This window comes from Nerophis ophidion, linkage group LG01, assembly GCF_033978795.1.
Source record: "Nerophis ophidion isolate RoL-2023_Sa linkage group LG01, RoL_Noph_v1.0, whole genome shotgun sequence".
Taxonomy (NCBI): Eukaryota; Metazoa; Chordata; class Actinopteri; order Syngnathiformes; family Syngnathidae; genus Nerophis; species Nerophis ophidion.
Window position 1 is genome coordinate 57508385 of NC_084611.1, and position 12302 is coordinate 57520686.

A 12302-nucleotide genomic window follows, 5' to 3' on the forward strand; every position below is an offset into this window, starting at 1 on the left:
TTAATGGTTTTATATGCATGTTTTACCGGATAAGTACCGCTCCGTACAACGCCGTTTTGACATTAATTTTACTTTTTGAAACCGATATAGATAATTTCCGATATTACATATATATTATCAATGATTGTGGCACAGTGTCCTGAGATTCTAATTGGTTTTGTGATTTTATATACATGGTAGCTATGAATTCATCAATAGACTTTTGCTTGTTGTGTTCAAACGGTCAATTTTAAAGTTGCTACATAACAAAAAATATTTTTTGATAAATTTCAGTGAAGGTTTCTTTATTCCAATCCGTAAATGCTTTTAATACCCAAATTAGGTGCTTTATAAACACAACTGATTAGTACATTCTTTTTTTTTTCAATGCATAATTTAATAGTTATACATTCCAATATATTATCTATAGAAAATCAAGTGTATTTTACCTCTTTGTAATGCAAGTCATTCATCGTCTGCACAGCTACTCCTCCTCCGTTCCTGTTGGTTATGTTTGTGTTATTTAGCTCATATCCTTCTAGATGAAAATATAGTCCTTTTTTTTTTTTATCAATCCATGTTTCAGAAGTAGCAATTACTTCGAAGCGTTTTTTTAATTGTTCCAGAAAAAAGTAATTCAAGTTGGTGTAATTTGCAAACAGGCTTCTGCAGTTAAAATTAATTATTGACGGTTTGTTGTCGGACTGAATGTTGGTGTTGTATTAGAACAGAATAGAATAGAGTTTTATTTGTCATTATTACAGTGAACAGGTTTAAAGAACAACAAAATTGGAGCAGATCCTCTAAGGTGCATACACAATAATTTAGTAATATCGGGGTCGCGGGGGGCGCTGGCGCCTATCTCAGCTACAATCGGGCGGAAGGCGGTGTACACCCTGGACAAGTCGCCCCGTCATCGCAGGGCCAACACAGATAGACAGACAACATTCACACTCACATTCACACACTAGGGCCAATTTAGTGTTGCCAATCAACCAATATGCATATATATACATATACACATGTAACATTCATTGTTTGTCTGAGTAATAAATAAATTATTCCTGATTTGGTAGAAACAGTTTATGTCTGGATCTTTTTACTTCCATGTTCCAGATTTTTATTGTCCATGTCATGAAAGATGTTGCACTGTGTAATTCTGTTGTGCATGTCCATCATAATACTGTACATATTAATCCATTTTGTATGCATTTCAAAGTCCAAAGCCGTCAATGTTTCCCCTCTGTATTTTTCCAATTCTTCTGGGCTTCTAATAACTAGAGATTTATCTTTTTTCTGGTGTCCCATTCATTTTTATGAAGACCTTACAGTTTGATGTCCAAATAGATTGTATTCGTGTTGCTTTTTAGGAGTCTGTTTTTTTCTGGCAATATATGCGTTATTCTTGGTTAAAAGTGTATTTATGGTGTCAAACTTGTTTTCATTGAGGGCCACATTGCAGTTACGGTTGCCTTCAAAGGGCCACTTGTAATGAGTATATATGGATTTATATACAAGTATATCATTGCGTATTGATTTGATTGTAATTATTTTTTGAGGTCACTTAGTTTGTTACCTTATGATCAACTTTGATACCATTATTTTGTCAGGGCGTGGACTATGGTGTGGTTTGTTTTCCCGAGATGCAGAGCGATTGGAACGAACATGGCGTGGAGGTAAGGACATCTTTAATCTTAACTCATAAATATCACAAAAACAAAGGGTATAAAGAAAAGGGGCTCTCAGTGGAAGTTCAAAACTTGGCTATGAAAACTAAAATTTGCACTAAGACAAAACTATGGTCATAAAACAAAAACTTGCACAATGGCATGAATAGCGAAAAACTTACTTGGAACGAGAAAGGAACAGATCATCGGCATGGATAACAAGGTTGTGTTGAGGGTGAGTAGAAGGTGATAGAGCATTGGTGTCAAACTCTGGCCCGCGGGCCAAATTTGGCCCGCCGTGTAATTTCATTTGGCCCTTGAGGCAATATCAAATCAATATTAGAGTTGGCCCGCCGGTACTATACTGCGGTGGTGCCGCTATAACACCGCATTCACCGCTAATACTCATACATGCCAACCCTCCCGATTTTCCCGGGAGACTCCCGAAGTTCAGTGCCCCAACCGAAAATCTCCCGGGACAACCATTCTTCGGAATTCCTCCTGCTTTCCACTCCGACAACAATATTGGGGGCGTCACGTCCACTTTTCCTCCATACAAACAGCGTGCCGACCCAGTCACATAATGTAAGCGGCTTGTAAGCACACGTAAGTGAATGCAAGGTCAACAGCCATACGGGTCACACTGAGGGTGGCGGTATAAACAAGTTTAACACTGTTACAAATGTGCGTCACACTGTGAATCCACACCAAACAAGAATGACAAGCACATTTCGGGAGAACATCTGCACCGTAACACAACATAAACACAACAGAACAAATACACAAACTCTTCCAGGACGCTACAATATACAACCCTGCTACCACCAACCCCGCCCACCTCATTGTTATTTAATTTTCAAATGTATTAGCCTGTGGAAAAAGTTAAGGTTGATATTTACTATAGAAAGCTGCAAAAAGAAAAGAGGCATTAGATGTTTTATTTTATTTTATTTAATATGCCATCGATGTTCTATCGTTTATTTTTTGAAAGTTGATTTTGCACTATGAAGTTATATAAGCGTTGCTTGTTCCATAGTCAGTGTTAAAGCAAATCAGTGTAACAAACTGAGCATGAATTAACATTTTATTCATTCACTTTCTCTTGCTACTTCAAGGCTTGAATGTTTGATTCATTCATTATTGTTAATTATTTTTAAATGTCTTATTAGCCTGTGGAAAAAAGTTTATGTTCATATTTAACTCAGAAGGCTGCAAAATAGAAAAGAGGCATTCAATGTTTATTAAAATTGTATTTGATATGCCATTGATATTTTTTCATCATTATTTGAAACTCGATGATTTTGCACGTCAATATAAAGTTATATAAGCCTTGCTTGTTCAATATTCAATCCAAAACTTGTTTGGGTCCCTATTAAAAGGTTAACTTGTTCAACCTTTAAAACTTTGTTCAGTTTTAAATTTTAGCCCACTCTGTATTTGAGTTTGACATGTTTTGATAGAGGGTGATGTCGCCAGGCTGACTGCCCGGCAACTACAGGCTTAAAATAGTGCTGTGGTGCTTGAAAACATGTGCGTGACATGACAGGTGAAAACTAATTGGTAGTCATGTGTGGAGGTTTCCTGTGTCTCGCCCGGCTTCTTCTGACCACAGTATCACACAGCTCAGGATACAGGTTTGACACAGTATTTAATACATCTTTTACTTTACACAATTGTCGGTCTGTTCAGCTTCTCAGGTTTGACACAGTCTTTAGTACATCTTTTACTTTACACAATTGTCCGTCTGTCCAGCTTTTCAGCTGTCCCTTGTTCGTCTCTGTGCGTCTGTCCTGCGTCCTCCTGAGTCCTCATGCCTCTCTCCCTTTCATGGTCTCCAGCGCTGCTAATAAAGGGAACAGGTGATTAGATTGCTCGTTCCAGCTGAGGTATCCACTCACCTGTTGGCTTCTTCATGGCCGGCCCCTGCACACACCCCGCCCGCAGGGGACGCAGACAGAAAGGGATGTTAAAATTTGGCATGTGCAGTACCGGCTCCTCACAGAGTGCTTTCTTTACCTCCTCAAACACCTGCTGGCACCGCTCCGTCCACTGGACCAGGTCTGGAGCACCCTTTCGGGTGAGGTCTGTCAGTGGGCTGGTCAGGTCCCCAAAATAAATCCACGGTAATAGCCCGCCAGATCCAAAAACTGCCTCACCTCCTTTTTAGTCTTGGGGGGTGGACAGGCTGGAATAGCCGCCGTCTTGTCAACCTGCGGCTGCAGCCTCCCCCCCCAAGTGGTACCCCAGATACTGTACCTCCCTCCGGCCAACCGCGCACTTCGCCGGGTTGGCGGTGAGCCCCGCCCGCCTCAAGGACTCGAGCAGCGCCCCCACCCGCCGCAGATGATCTTCCCAGTTGCTACTCTGGATGATAACATCATCCAGGTAGCCAGCCGCGTATGCAGCGTGGGGTCGCAGCACCCGGTCCATGAGGCGCTGGATTGTGGCAGGCGCACCGAACAACCCGAACGGGAGCGTCACAAACTGGTATAAACCTTCCGGAGTGGAGAAGGATGATTTTTCCCGGGACTCTGGTGATAAGGGAATCTGCCAGTAGCCCTTGGTTAAATCCAGTGTCACTAAAAAACGAGCAGTGCCCAGCCGATCCAGAAGCTCGTCGACCCGAGGCATTGGGTACGCGTCAAAACGTGACACCTCATTCACCTTGCGGTAATCCACACAGAACCGCACAGACCCATTCTTCTTTCCTACAAGAACGATAGGGCTGCACCATGCGCTGTGGGATTCTTCTATTGCCCCCAATTCCAGCATGGTTTTTAATTCGTCCCGAACTATTTTGCGTTTATGCTCGGGAAGCCTGTATGGCCGAGACCGCACCGTAATCCCCGGGCTGGTCTCAATATGATGTCGGATGAGATCCGTGCGCCCGGGCCGCGAGGAGAACACATCTTTCATAGCGCCGCTGTAACTCAGCCACCTCCGGTCTTTGAGCCAATGTGAGCTGGTCATCACAGGGAAGAGGAGAAGTAGAGGCAGAGTGCGGGATATCCTCTCTCACTACCGTCACCATGGAGACAGCCTCGGCCTCCTTCCATGCTTTTAGTAGGTTTACATGGTAAATTTGTAAGCCTCCCCCTCGGTCCGAGCGCCGAACCTCGTAATCCACATCATTTACCCACCGTGTGACCTCAAAGGGTCCTTGCCACTTTGCTAGCAATTTTGAGCTGGAAGTTGGGAGTAGTACAAGTTTTTTTTCTCCCGGTGAAAATTTTCTCAGCTGGGTTCCCTTGTTGTACGTACGCTGTTGCCCTTGCTGGGCGCGGAGCAAATTTTTGCGTGACAAGTGCCCCACCTGGTGGAGTTTTGCTTGCAGGTCCATAACGTATTGTATTTCGTTTTTACTGTGACTTGAACCTTCCTCCCAGCTTTTTTTAATTAGGTCCAATACGCCGCGCGGCTTCCTGCCGTATAACAACTCGAACGGTGCCAAACCGGTAGAGGTCTGGGGTGCCTCCCGCATCGCAAACATTAGGGGATCCAGCCATTTATCCCAATTAGGTTTGTCCTCGTGCGTGAACTTACGGATCATGGTTTTTAGCGTTTTATTAAACCGTTTCACCAGCCCGTCAGTTTGTGGGTGGTATACACTGGTGCGGATCACTTTAATCCCCAATAACCCGTACAGTTCCTTTATCATGCGTGACATAAAGGACGTGCCTTGGTCCGTCAAAATCTCTTTTGGGATTCCGACGCGGGAAATGACCGTGAAGAGTGCTTGCGCCACACTCTTGGCAGAGATGGAGCGCAGCGGCACTGCTTCGGGATACCGCGTTGCGTAGTCCACCAGAACTAACACAAAGCGATACCCCCGTGTGCTTGGGTTAAATGGTCCGATGAGGTCCATCCCAATTCTTTCGAACGGGACCTCCATGAGTGGTAATGGGCGCAGAGGGGCCTTCGGGACGGCCGCCGGGTTTACCAGCTGGCAATCCGGACAGGCAGTACACCAGCGGCGTATGTCTGCCCGGATGCCTGGCCAATAGAAACGGACCATGACCCGATTGAGTGTTTTCTCGTACCCCAAGTGGCCAGCAAGGGGATTGCAGTGCCCCGCCTGGAAAACCATTTCCCGGCGGGGTTTTGGCACCAACAACTGGGTGGACTCCTCACCTGTTTGAGTGTCACGGCTCACACTATATAACCTATCCCTAATAATCACAAAGTGGGGGAATACCTGCGTTTTCCCCGGGCGCACCAGCTGACCGTCTATGCAAACCACCTGGTCCCAGGCCGCATGCAAAGTTTCATCGCGGGACTGCTCAAGGGGAAAATCCTCCGTGGACTGCCAGCGGAGGGCCGGTGGGGCCTCCCGCGAAGCCCCTGCCGGTTCCCGCCTATCAGTGCCGGATGAATCCGCGTCGCCAGCAAGTACTGCGCGGATATTCCCCTGTCCTACAGTCCGTGAACGCATCCCCACACATTGTGTCACTAACTGGTTAAACCCCGGCCAATTTGTTCCTAAAATTATGGGATACGTAAGGTGCGCGCTTGCGGCAACCTTAACCTTATGCTTTTGACCCTCATACCAAATTTCCACTGGCACAATCGGATTCTTGTGCACATCCCCATCAATACACCTGATTTTTCCCCGTGTCTCCTGCCTCAACACCCTGGGTCAAACCAGGTTTTGGTGAATCATGGACTGTTTACAGCCCGAACCCACCATCGCCCGGTATGTACTCCCTTGTATTTTTACCGGGACACAGTACGTCTCTCCTAAATCGGGGGCGGGTGCTGGGGCCCCGACAACCTGCATCACCTGCCCCACCTCCATCAAGGAGCACTCTTGGCGCACGTGACCCGGTTGACTGCAACCCCAGCACACCGGTCCGGGTGTCTGAGGCGCACTCTGTGAGTGAAGCCCTCTCTGGACAGCGCTGTTACCCTGAAGCGGACAAGGAGTCAGACAATTATTTTTCCCTTTCCCCCCCTTTGTGGGATGTGTATGTGTGTGTGACTGGGTGCGTGTGTGTGTGTGTGCTTGTGTTGATTGTTCAAGAGGGGACCTGATCCTTGCTGCCCGGTCCTCCGGCCAGGTTAGGGCGCCACTCCAGTGCCAGTCGGTCTGGTGGTGGGAATCGTCGGCGTGGAGCTGGGATGGGCCTTTCCGCTGCCTTTGGTGTGTTGTCCCTGTGGACCGCTAGGTGGTCCTCAGCCAGTGCCACTGCTGTTTTAACCTCCGTTGGACAGTGGTATCTCACCAATGCTGCGGTCCTGGGCGGGAGGGCGTCGACAAACTGCTCCAGGAGTATTCTTTCCACCATTTGAGGATCTTGCCCATTTGGTTGAAGCCATCTGTTCACCGCGTCCCTCATTTGTTGCGCCAGGACGAATGGGCGGTCTTCTTGGCCCAATTTCATTGCTCGGAACCTTCTCCGGTGATCCTCCGAGCTGCTGCCGACCCGATCTAGGATGGCGTGGCGTAAATTATCATACTGCATCCTGGCGGCTGCTGGGAGGGCCAACGCCGCTCGCTGTGCCTCCCCCACCAGAAGCCGTAGCAGCTTCACGCCCCACTCTGCCTCTGGCCATCCGCATGAGGTCGCCGTGGCCTCGAAGACATCCAGGAAGGTGTGGGGATCTTCTGCCTCCCCCATTCGCTGCATGGATGTCGCTGCTCCCCCTCCTACCGTGGATCTGTCCATCAGCTGCTGGATTAGCTGCATCTGTTGCCGGCTTGCTGTCGATACCTCGGCCAGCACTTGCCCGAGCGCCTCCACGGGTGATGTGGTGGACATCGTCATGGTTCGCACAGCTCAGGATACAGGTTCGACACAGTATTTAATACATCTTTTACTTTACACAATTTTCGGTCTGTTCAGCTTCTCAGGTTTGACACAGTCTTTAGTACATCTTTTACTTTACACAATTGTCCGTCTGTCCAGCTTTTCAGCTGTCCCTTGTTCGTCTCTGTGCGTCTGTCCTGCGTCCTCCTGCGTCCTCATGCCTCTCTCCCTTTCATGGTCTCCAGCGCTGCTAATAAAGGGAACAGGTGATTAGATCACTCGTTCCAGCTGAGGTATCCACTCACCTGTTGGCTGCTTCATGGCCGGCCCCTGCACACACCCCGCCCGCAGGGGACGCATGGAACACGCCCCTCTCCACATCATGGAAACCAAAACAAACCAGGGTGTGCAAAAACAGGAACCAATGGAGTCAAAAACAAAACAGAACATAACTAAACAGAACATGATCACAAAGACATGACATATTTCATGTACAGTAATACACAATTAAAACAACAGCGTAGATTATACTGTAAACACTGGCAACTCATTCATCATAAATTTAACATTAATTATACAGAAATATGGAACCAAGAATTAAAGGAATTTAATGGAAGAACAGTAGCACAGTTTTTTAATGTAAAATTTATGCAACGGAGCTGCCTTTATTCTACCGTAAAATCTACGTTTTTTTAGTGTTATACGGTACATGGAAAAATGGTACTAAAGGTAATTTCATGACAAAAACGTGTAAAAACTATTGTCATTTTTTACAGTGTATATATCAAGCAGATATTTAAATAGTTATCTTTTATATTAATAAGCATTTTCTAATGTATGTTCATATATTTTGTTGCATCATTAGGGAATATATAAAATATATGCAATTACATACAGTATGTATTTTTGTTAAGTGAGGTGAAGTGAATTATATTTATATAGCACTTTTTCTCTAGTGACTCAAAGCGCTGTACATAGTGAAACCCAATATCTAAGTTACATTTAAACCAGTGTGGGTGGCACTGGGAGCAGGTGGGTAAAGTGTCTTGCCCAAGGACACAACGGCCATGACTAGGACGGCGGAGGCGGAAATCGAAACTGGAACCCTCAAGTTGCTGGCACGGTCACTCTACTAACCGATCTATACCGCCCCTATTTTATGTGTCACATTGGAAAGAACAAATATATTTAGTAAGAAAAGAGAGTCATTTATCGACACATAATATTTCCAGGCTTTCACGGGCCAAATAAAATTATGTGTCGGGCCAGATCTGGCCCACGGGCCTTTAGTTTGACACCTGTGATGTAGACGTTTGTGCCTTTTCACCTCCTCCCCTGTTTCAGAAGCTCCAATGTATGCTCTGTTAGCAAATCTCAAGATCATGGCAGGTTTGTCTTCTATATGTCTCTTTAGGAGAGGATGACCTGCATCAATGTGTTTTGTGTTCATTATAATCCCATTTGAGTGCAAAAAAAAAATGCACTTGGTGTCACGATCTGGTGAGCGTTGCTTGCAGCGTGACCCCAAGGATGGTAGGCAGAATGCAAGTGCGGTGAATTATACCGTGTACCATTCACGGAATCCTTTAGAGGATTATTCTAGCTTCGGGTGCAGATGTCCATCACACCTCTCCAGAAAGTGGTGGCTTTTGCCTCCAGGACGATTGGAGTCCTACAGCAGGGGTTTCCAAACTTTTTCCACAGAGGGCCGCACATGGAAAAATCTAAAGGGGAACTTTATCACCGGACCTATGTAAGCGTCAATATATACCTTGATGTTGCAGAAAAAAAGACCATATATTTTTTTAACCGATTTCCGAACTCTAAATGGGTGAATTTTGGCGAATTAAACGCCTTTCCCAGCTACAATCGGGCGGAAGGCAGGGTACACCCTGGACAAGAGATAGGCGCCAGAGCCCCCCGCGACCCCAAAAGGGAATAAGCGGTACAAAATGGATGGATGGATGGATAAACGCCTTTCTAATATTTGCTCTCGGAGCGATGACGTCAAAACGTGACGTCACCTAGGTAGTCAACGCCATTTTCTCCACCACATTACACGCAGCAAGTCGAATCAACTCTGTCATTTTCTGTTTTTTCGACTGTTTTCCGGTACCTTGGAGACATCATGCCTCGTCGGGGTTGTCGGAGGGTGTAACAACAGGATCAGGGACGGATTCAAGTTGATTTACGTAGAATGTGCATCGATTAGCACGGCATGCTAATCGATGCTAACATGCTATTTAGGCTAGCTGTATGTACATATTGCAGCATTATGCCTCATTTGTAGCTCAATTTACATCCAGCCTTTCCCCTCCACCCACATTTAAAGCCAAACAAACACTTACCAATCGACGTATTTAAGTTACTCCAGTGTCAAGATTTGCGAAAGTCCTTCGTTTGGTTTTTACCGGCGATACTACGACAGAGATGGCACAGAATGTCTGGATATCCTGCGACACTCAAAGCAGATGCATTCCCAACGATAAAGTCAACTAAATCACAGAGGGGAGTGTTGTTGATGTTATTGACTTATGTGCTAATCAGACATATTTGGTCGCGGCATGACTGCCAGCTAATCGATGCTAACATGCTATTTAGGCTAGCTGTATGTACATTTGAAACTATATTTACATCCAGCGTTTCCTTCCACCCACATTTAATGCCAAACAAACACTTACCAATCGACAGATTTAAGTTGCTCCAGTGTCAATGCGAAAGTCCTGATCGTTTGGTCTGCACATTTTACCGGCGATGCTAAGGCAGACATGGCCGAATAGCGTCAATAGCTATTCGCTCAATAGCTTCAGTTTCTTCTTCAATTTCGTTTTCGCTATCTGCCTCAATACTCCAACCATCCGTTTCAATACATGCGTAATCTGTTGAATCGCTTAAACCGCTGAAATCCGAGTCTGAATCCGAGCTAATGTCGCTATATCTTGCTTTGCTATTCGCCATTGTTTGTATTGGAATCACTGGATGACGTCACAGGAAAATGGACAGTGGCTTCGCAGATAGCGAAAATCTGGCACTTTAAAGCTTTTTTTAGGGGTATTCCGCGACGGGTAAAATTTTGAAAAAAAATTCTAAAAATAAAATAAACTACTGGGAACTGATTGTTATTGGTTTTAACCCTTCTGAAATATGCAGTATTTAGATAGATGGATAGATAGATGGATAGGTAGATAGCTAGATAGATAGATAGCTAGATAGATAGATAGATAGAGAGATAGATAGATAGAGAGATAGATAGATAAATAGATAGATAGATAGATAGATAGATAGATAGATAGATAGATAGATAGATAGATAGATAGATAGATAGATAGATAGATAGATAGATAGATAGATAGATAGATAGATAGATAGATAGATAGTACTTTATTGATTCCTTCAGGAGAGTTCCTTTATTTAGCAATTAAAGCCCTCAAAAATGAATAATGCAGGAAACCATTGATTTTAATTATTTAATATTTTTGAGTAAAGTTAAATAAAATCCTACTAAATATAATTGAGATCCGAAAGGTTTCCCACTCATAAAGTAATACATTTGTATTAGTTTTTTTTTACTTTTAACACTTAAATTTCAAGATCAACTTCCGATATACCTGTCGATTTTAAGTTTGAACTATTATTTTGTTTGTTTTATGCTCTTTTGTCAAAACGTTGATGTTTTTATATGGCAACCACAAAACATATGCAATATTTTTTCCACATAAAACATTTTAAAGTGATCATTTTTAAATAATTATTCAATACAACATAGATTTTTTTTCTCCTTTTTTTTTTTTTGAGCAATGGAAAAAAAGAAAATGACAGCGCCCAGGTTTTGCCTGCATTCGTACAAACAAACTGGGCGTTGTCCAGACTGGCCGGCTCCAAGGCTAGAGGTATGAAGAGTGGGGATTTTTGTGTAAGGGGTACGTAGGGGACAGTGGTCCATCCAGAGAGGACAATAGAAGAGTATTCAGGCCCATACTCTTTCTCCTGGAAGCTGCAGTTGCAGTCTAAAGTTTGCTGAAACAAATAAAGCTATTTGTTCGACGATTCCTCTTTGGCGTCTCCTTGGCTTATCACCCATCACACAGTCACTCTGTCCTGGGAGAGTGACCGATCAACAAATATACAACACAAGTAAAACCAATTTATTACTCACAAGAAAGCAGGGAACAAACAAAAACAGCACACTCAGCATCAGTCTCAAAGGGAGAATGATCCAGCACTGAAGGAGAGACCCAGGCGGAACTAAATAGAACTAATTAAACAAAGAACAGGTGTGCTGACAGGACATGGAACAGAAAGTCAAGGTGTGCTTCAGGACACAGAGACCAAACAGGAAACACTGACAAAACAAGAGCACTAAGACAGCCAAACTGTCAGTAACAATTCTGCCCAGTTTCCAAGGGTAGCATTTTTTAAATCTTTTTCAACATTTTGTAGCTTTAGTGCTATTACCTGTTATACCACAAAACCGTTATAACCAATATCAGTGACGTGCAGTCAGGGGAGGGGCCTCACCTAGCATCATGGAAAGAAAAACATGTAAAAAGAAAAAAAAAAAATTAAATTGTTATATCTATTCATTGATTATACTATGAAGTTTTTTTCCATTTAACTTCACCAGTTTTAGATTATTTTAATTCAAAATCGCTGAATTTTCACATTTGCCGTTCAAATACTGAGAAAAGACTTGCGGTGAGTCACAGCCAGCTGAGCCTCCGCGTCGCCATGGATTGCGCAATGACTCGTCTAACTGCTGGCTGCTGAATTATATTATACATTTCCATAGTTTAGTTAGCTAAGGTATATAATGTACAGTGTATTTTGTCAACAACTGTATGTGTGTAACGTATTTTTTGTGCTGGGCAATCATAAAACGGCTGCGAAGACTCACTGTGTGAGGCTCGCC